The sequence below is a fragment of the Elephantulus edwardii genome, unplaced genomic scaffold (assembly GCF_000299155.1).
Source record: "Elephantulus edwardii isolate Elephantulus edwardi_28Jun2011 unplaced genomic scaffold, EleEdw1.0 scaffold00300, whole genome shotgun sequence".
Lineage (NCBI taxonomy): Eukaryota > Metazoa > Chordata > Mammalia > Macroscelidea > Macroscelididae > Elephantulus > Elephantulus edwardii.
In genome coordinates, this window is record NW_006400050.1 from 417,600 (window position 1) to 426,263 (window position 8,664).

Genomic DNA, 8,664 nt, shown 5'->3' on the forward strand with positions numbered 1-8,664 from the left:
TATCTATATTTTTTAAAAAAAACCCAACAAAACAGCAATAGCCCTGAATCCTGTCTTAGCTTGAACCAATATCACAGTCTCTGACACAACTTCCTCAATTACAGCATTCATTGTACAATTCTTTTTCCTCTTTTTAAATTTACTTTAATGAACGTTTACAGAGACTTTGGATTTCCATTCACTCATAGTTGCACACTTTCTTCCCTGCCCAACCCTCTGCCCTAATTCGCTTTTCTCTTTGAAAAGTAAAAAAGGGGGGGGGGAAATAATCATTGTTATATATTCCCAAGTGCCGAGAGTGTTGACTTTGGAGCCAAGCAAACTAAAGCTGTGAACAATATCAATCTCTTCACCACCCATCCTGATGCTGGCAATTGGTCCAGTGGTGAGAATCTTTGTCTTCTTGACATTGAGCCACAATCCATATTGGACGCTGCAGTCTTTGACCCTCTGCAGCAAGAGCTTCAGGTACACCTCAGTTTCAGCAAGCAGGATTGTGTCATCTGCATAATGCAGATTGTTGGTAGATCTTCCACCAATCTTCACCATACATTTCTCCTCATAGAGCTCAGCCTCCCAGATAATCTGTTCTGTATACAGGTTGAAAAGGTATGCAGACAAGACAGATCTCTGGAGTACGCACTTCCCAATTTTGAACTATGAAGTGTTTCCTTGCTCTGTTCTGATGACTGCCTCCTGGTCCACGTGTAGGTTTTGCATTAACATGACCAAGTTTTCTGGTATTCCCATTCTTCTCAGGGTCAGTCAGAGTTTGTTATGATTCATACAGTCAAAACCTTTGCATAATCAATGAAATACAGATAGACATTCTTCTGGTGTTCCCTGCTTTCAGCCAAGATCCATCTAACATTAGCTAATATCCCTACTACCACGACCCCTTCGAAACCCAGTCTGGACTTCTGGCAGTTCTATGCCGATGTGCTATTCCAGTCCTTTTTGGGTAATCTTCAGTAGAATCTTGCTTGTATGTGAAATCAATGATATTGTTCTATAGTTTCCACACTGTTTTTGGGTCACCCTTCTTTGGCATGGAAACAAATATAGCTCTCTTCCAGTCAGTAGGCCAAGTGGTTGTTCTCCAGATTAGTTGGCACAACTTGGTGAGCACATCCAGGGCAGCAAATGTTAGCTGAAATATGGCAATATTTCAATATTTCAGCTTTAGTACCCTTGGCTCCACAGTCAACACTCTCGGCACAAGTAGCCAGGAAATTAAAAGACGTAATGCGATGGGAAAGTCTGTTGTTAGGGACCTCTCCAAAGTACTGAAAAGCAATGGTAGTCTCTCAAGACTAATGTGCGTCTGATACAGGCCATGGTCTTTGCTATCACTTGTTATGCTTCAGAGAGTTGGACAGTGACTAGGGAGCATAGAAGGAGAATTGATGCCTTTGAGCTGTGGTTCTGGAGAAGAACATTGAGTGTACCATGGACTGCTAGGAAAACAAATAGATTCTCCTGGAAAGGCTTAAACCGTGTGGGTCCCTGGAGGCAACGATTCTGAGGCTCCGTCAAACATACTTTGGACATGTTGTAAAGAAGGACTGGTCCTTGGAGAGGGACGTCATGCTTGGGAGGGTGGAGGGACAGTACAGGAAGGGAAGGCCCTCTATGAGGTGGATTGATTTAGTAACTGGGGTAATTGGGATGGGTTTATCAGTGACAGTGTGATTGGCACAGGACAGAGCAGAGTTTATGGCTGTTGTGCATAGGGTTGCTCTGAATTGCAAGCGACTCGATGGCACATAGCAACACCAACAACAATGTAATCCCGCCTCCAATACACTCCACAATTCAGCTTTCGTTCTGAACTCTTGTCATGACAATAATACCTAATCATATATTCCTACTAAACTATTCTTTTCCTCATCTCTTTCAATGCAATATACATTATTTATCCCCTCTTAAATTCCCCCAAACACTGGTGTTAATCCCACTTTATGAACGTGGCACTATGTAGTATTTGTTCTTTCGTGACTAATATATTTCACCCAGCATAATATCCTCTGGGCATACCCATTTTATATAATATTTCATGAGTTCCTTGTATTTCAATGCAGCATAGTATTCCATTGGGTGAGTATACCACAGCTTCTCTATCCATTCGTTTGTTGGTGGGCACTTAGGCTGTTTCCAACTCTTTGATATTGTGAACAAAGCCACAATAAACATGAGTGAGCATGTATCTGTGTGGGTTGTAGTTCTGGTTTCTTTAGTGTATATCGCCAGTAGTGGAATTGGTGGGTCAAATGGTATTTGTATTTGCAAAGTTTTAACAAAGCACCATGCAGCCTTCCATCGTGGTTCCACCATTTTACACTCACATCAACAGTGAATAAGGGTTCCAGTTGGTCTGTAACCTCACCAGCATTTGTTGTTTGCTGTTCTATTAAATTTTTGCTATTCTTACTGAAGCTATTTCTTGGAAAAGGACCTCATCTTCGAAAATTGAAGGGTCAGTAAAGAAGAGAAAATTCCTCAACAAGATAGACTGATTTAGTGACTCTGGCAATCGGATCAAATATATAAAAAATGATAAAGATGGCATAGATAAGTGTTGTTTGCATGACCATTGTGAATCATACTTGACAACAAAACCAACTTGAGTAGTTGATGGTCAGTTCCAACGTCAGCCCTGAGCCTGTTTTTGACTGTTCCTTTCCACAGATATAGTCAATGTGAATCCTAGGTATTTCACCAGGTGAAGTTTATATTTGTTTGGGTTTCTTTAAAGTATTTACAGTCAACAAATCATTGATTTTAAAATATTCTGTCTCTTTTTTAGCTCTTCTACCCTTATTTCTGTCATAAAAGTCATGTTAGCCAACTATGAATCCTTTGCTTCTAACTTCTCTGTATTCCAAACATATTTGTCTTATAGTTCATTTTTGACAGCTTCCAAATTTCCAAAATTAGTATTTGGAAACAGGAGTGACATCTACTTCCTAAATAGCATGTATCTGGAAACTCTATGAACTTTCATAAATGTCGATAGTTGTAGAGGGACTTCAGGCCTTTTATTCATAGGGTCACTATGAGTTCTGCTTGACTTGAAAGCAATCAACAACAACAACAACAGTACTTTGTACATACCACTATCATTAATGGATATTTTTTATTTACTTCTCCTAATTTTAAGTCTTTTCACATTAGTAAAATGAAGGTACTTCATTGAGTAAAAAAATAACCTTACTGACATCATTACCATAAACTTTAATGAGGCAGTTCTTCCCTAATTGTATTTTTAATGACTTCCAACCTGAGGGGCTCTTCTTCTGGCACAATATATAATAATTTTCTTCCATAATTCATTGGATTTTCTAAGATATATTATTTCAGAAGCAGATAGCCATTTCTGTCATTGAGCTTGTCTCAATCTAGAGTATCTACTGAAACCTACCCAAGTTGGGTAATACTCCCGACATTTGAAAAACTAGTGACATGGTCTCTAACAATACTGCAGCATTTAAGCCACCACAATATGACAAACTGACAAATTCCATAACTATTCCATCTGTATGCTGAGAAAATAATGAAAGACGCTAATTTATATGAAGAACATAACACCTGTTTTGAGGAAGATTCATCAACAACCTGCATTGTGGAGATGAAACAATTTTGCGTGCAGAAAGTGAAGAAGACATGAAGAAATTACTACAGAAGACCAAAGACAGACTACAGTTGTCAATATGGATTACAGCCTAACATTTAAAAAAATCCCAACAAATATTCCCAGCACTGGACCAATAGGCAATATTGCAATAGATGGAGAAAAGATTGAGCTTGTCGGTTATTTCATTTTACTTGGTGGGATATTCAACACCTATAGTATTGTTGCTCAGTTCCATTGAATTGAGTATGACTCAGAGCGACCCTATGAACAACAGATCTGTCCTTATCTCAGTCTCTGATACACTTAAGACCATACCAGTCACTGTGGCAATCCACCTGTTTGCGGGTCTTCCTCTCCTTTACCATCCTACTGTCTTTTCAAGCTTGAGGTCCTTCTCCAAGGAATACCCCATCCTAAAAACATGCTCAAAGCATGTGAAAAAAGTTTCATCATTTTTGCCTCCAAGAAACAAGCTGGCTGAAACTTCTTCAAGATATATCTCTTCATGAGATATTCAGTACTCTTCATCAATATCACTATTCAAAGGAATTGTACCTTCTTCTGCCATCCTTTTTTTATTGTACAGCTCTCAGCAGTATTTATAGCAAGAGATTGAAAAGACCATGGTCTAAATTAGGCATACTTTAATGCTCAAACTGACCTTATTGTTCCTCAATAATTTGGAGATGCCCTTGACTGTGGTCTTTTCCAGCACAATATATCTCCTCATATCTTAAGTGTGAAGTGTAATGACTGTAGATCCAAGTAAGATGAAATAATAGAGTTTCAATCTTTTATCCATCTATCATAATATTGACTTTTTAGCTTCTTATTTTCTTTCAGAATTGTTTACATGCTTTTATTTATTATTTTCTGATTCTCCAATTTTCTGTGATTGTTTTCTAAAATGTTGATAGTTGTCTCTCTCTGGTTGAATCCATCAGAAGCTTCTCAGCAGAAACATTAGCAATCTCTGGTAACATTTATAAACTCTTAAACATGTGCTGTAGGGACAACAATGAATCAGCACTGATTCAAAAGCAGTAAGTTGAGTCTCTAACTTAAGGTTGATTTTAATGAAGAGTCGAGGAGTTAAGAGGATGACATCTGAAATATGCTTCTTTGGTTTTCATCTTTAATTAAATATTATTTTAGCTTGGAAAACTTATTTGACAATTTCATGCTAGCTTATTCACCAAACTTATAAAACCAATTAGATAGATTCATATTCCATTCTCTGTACAAATAATTAAGAAAAAAGAAAATCTTTCACATCTTTTTAAGCAGAATACCATATATGAAAAATTAATCTCAAGACTGACTTAACTCAAAATAGTCAAAGATTGCATAAAATCTCAACTGGTGTCACTTATTATGCACATTTATATTTAATTGCAGAATTAATGGCATTTTTACTTTTTAAAGGAAACCTCTATTCAGCATCATACGTCAGATTCAGAATATAAATGAATATATGAGAGAACAAACATATGGCAACATATTCTATAGAGAGTTGCATGGCTGAAAGTCTCCACCTCTCTGGCACTTTTATTCTACCGGTGTCTCCATTGCTAAAACATTAGCAATCTCTTCTCATTTGATTTACAGGCTCAGGAATTCAATGGAAGGTCTAATATGAATCCCACAGCAATGTTCGCTTTTTATTGTTGAACATGAAAAGCAATAAACATTTTATTTTTTACACTTTTAAAAAATTAGTCATCCATGTACATTGTGTCTTATATAATTACTTATTAATCCATGCTTTTTTCACTTCATCTCACCAAATCCTCATACACCTCATTACACCTTCCTTATTCTTTCACCCCTAAATCCCTCCCCTAATCTCTGCTGACCTAATTGCTTTTCCCCATCTTCTTCTATCCCCTACTCAACCCTTTTGACTAGGAATGATTTTCTTAGTTATTTTCTTTTCTTTTTTTCTTATGTTATTGTCTGTTTAATTTTATATCATTCCACAATGAACATTCCCCAAAATATGGTTATGCTTTGGGCAGCAGAGTTAAAATAGAATGAATAAACTATAAATATTCACTTGTCAACATTGAAAATAAATACCAAAATATTTAAGTTGGCAACAATTTCATTTTACAAGCTGTAGGAGAGATGAAAATCAAAACAACTGTGAGATACCATCTTACCCCAGTAAGAATAGCAAAATTTAACAGAACAGCAAACAACAAATGCTGGCAAGGTTATGGAGAAACTGGGTATATAAACTTTGTAAGCAAATCAATTTTAAAAAAGAATGAAAAATAGGATGTATGTGAGTGATACTATGAAACACAATGTAAATGAAAGATAGTATAAAACACAAGGTATATGAATGTAACATAATGTGAAGAAATTATTATATGAAAACCAATGAAAATATTTTAAAAAGGAGGAAAAAAGAATTCACAATCAGCAACCATGGAAGCAGCAGTAAAGGAATGATAAGTATTGCGCTGGATAAACCAGATTCAAAGGATCTCTTCATAATGTTCTTGAGCAAAGACGCCACTTTGAAATATAATTTCATTCAAATAACCGTATTATCAATAGCCTTAAAATCTTGCAAAGAGATGCTCTAATGATTAATGTTCCAAGCTTGTAACTGATCAGGCTGCAATTGGAATCCACAAGCCTTTAAAAGGGAAAAAATGGGCAATATCTTTCAGTAAAGATTTGCAGCCTTGGAGACCCAAGAACAGGTAGTTATGCACTGGAATGGATTGACAGCAGTGGATTTGGTTCTGGTTTATGCGTGTGTTAATGTTGTACAATGTATTAAGAAGAATCTCACTGTCCTAGTATTGTTTTGATAAAGAATACTAAAAAATACAAGGACTTCCAGAAGAATCAATTAACCAGTCTTAGATGAAATGTTACCACAGCATTCCTTTACAATGAAATTAGGGAGACTTCTCATATACTTTAGACATATTATTAGGAGGTACAAGACACTGGAGAAAGACAGCAAACATACTTCAGTGGCATGTCATCAAAAGACAAACACTGTCAACTTGGTGGCTACAACAATCATCTCCAACAGAGAAATAATTGTGATGACAACACAGAATTGGCCAATATGTCCTTAATATACAGGTTTTCTGTAAGTAAGAGACTAATTGAAGGCATATAACATAGGAATTCAGTAGTATTGGAATTTGTGTTTAAAATAGTTTTTCTTATAACAGATTTAAAAATATGGAATTTACACATACTTAAAAATGTATTTAAACTCTATTTACCATTGGGTTTATAAGAAGCTAGCATATTTAGCTAAATTGCATTAATTTCATTGATTTTAACACTTAATAGTTATAAAATGGATATTCATGCATCTTATTTTTGTTTGCAACATATAGTCATAAGTTGTCGTATGTCTTTTTATCTTCCACAACAAAGATCAACACGCTACTGCAGTGCAATTTAGAGTGTCTCAAAACCTACTGTAAGGTCATTTATGAATTGATTCCAACTCAATAAGAATGAGACACTAAGCAAATGATCCATTTATTTACATATCCATCTGTACATATACCAATTTCCTATTATTATTGCTTATTTTTATGGGTATCTTTATGTACATACAGGTGAATAAACTAAATTTGGTCTGACAATGTGTCAGGAAAGCACTGTTTAAGACAGTTGACATGACATAGGTTCAGAGATGATATACCGCTCAATGCTCAATGCTATCTGAAAGATCAGCAGTTGAAATCCCCCAGTTATTTTGTCAAAAAGATGTAGAAGTCTGTGTTCTAAAGGTCTGAAGGTTGAAAATCCTCTGTGGAAGCTCTACTCTGTCCTCTCTTTGAATTGTGATTTGAATTACTCTGCAACTTCTTTATGAGCTGGAAAGAACTCATGAGGAATCTTATTTTTAGATAATCAAAGATTTTTTTAAAATTCATTTCTTTACACATAAAATTCTTATACACTGTGTTTCATTTTTATATATTTATTGGGTTTCACACATACTTTTATTTCCATTGTGTTCCATACAATCATTCCCATCCACTGTGTTTTATAAATTAATCACCTTAGGTCTATATCCACTATATCCATCTTTTCAGATCCCTACTAGATCTTTCCTAATTTCTTCAACCCCTAGAACTTATTTTCTAGATCTCCTTTTTGGGACCAAAAACAAAGAAATATATCTTATTTTTTCAGATGACTGCTCAAATACAATAAAAGTTGTCTTAAACTAAACTTTATTGTTATCATTAGGCATATTATTTTCTACTGCAATTCTTAGAGATCCGATGAAAAGCAAATCTGAACTTTGCCAAGTCCCGTATGATCCTAACAATCTTCAACGTGCCAACGTGCTCCAGCCCACTGTAGCAGACGTTGTGTCAATCTGTCTTGGTGAAGGTTTTCCTTTTCTTCTCTGATGCTCTGTCTTTACAAGTATAACAGATTGGGGGGGGGGGAACAAAACAAAAAACCAAAACTGCCACCTCCTGAGAATACCCAATGTGCGTGAGATATGAGTTTCACCATTTTTATCCCTAAGGAGCAATCTGGTTGCACTTCATCTAAGAAAGAATTGTTTGTTCTTTTGGCAGACCAGGGCATATTCAGTAACATATTAACCAACATTACAATTCAAAGGCATCTATTCTTGGGTCATCTTTTTTCACTCTCCAGCTTTCAGATAACTACAAATCAACCAAGATGTCATGGCTTGATCAGACACATCTTATTCTTTAAACTGACATATTCCTCTTTAGAACTTAGGAGAGGTCTTTGACAGTATATTTTGCCAACAAAGCATATCTTTTGTGTTCTTTTTTAAAGATATATATTCATTTATTGTTGCCCATTTTCCTCCCTTCTTTCTTTCCTCAATCTACTTTGAAATGAACCTCTTATTCCAGTTTGTTGTCACAAATACAATGCCTAATCATATATTCCATTTAAACAATTCTTTCCCTCATCTGTTCCAACGCAGTGTTTATTGTCTCACCACTCTTTTCCTATTCTCTCTCCAACCTTCTGTATCAGTCCTATTTTAT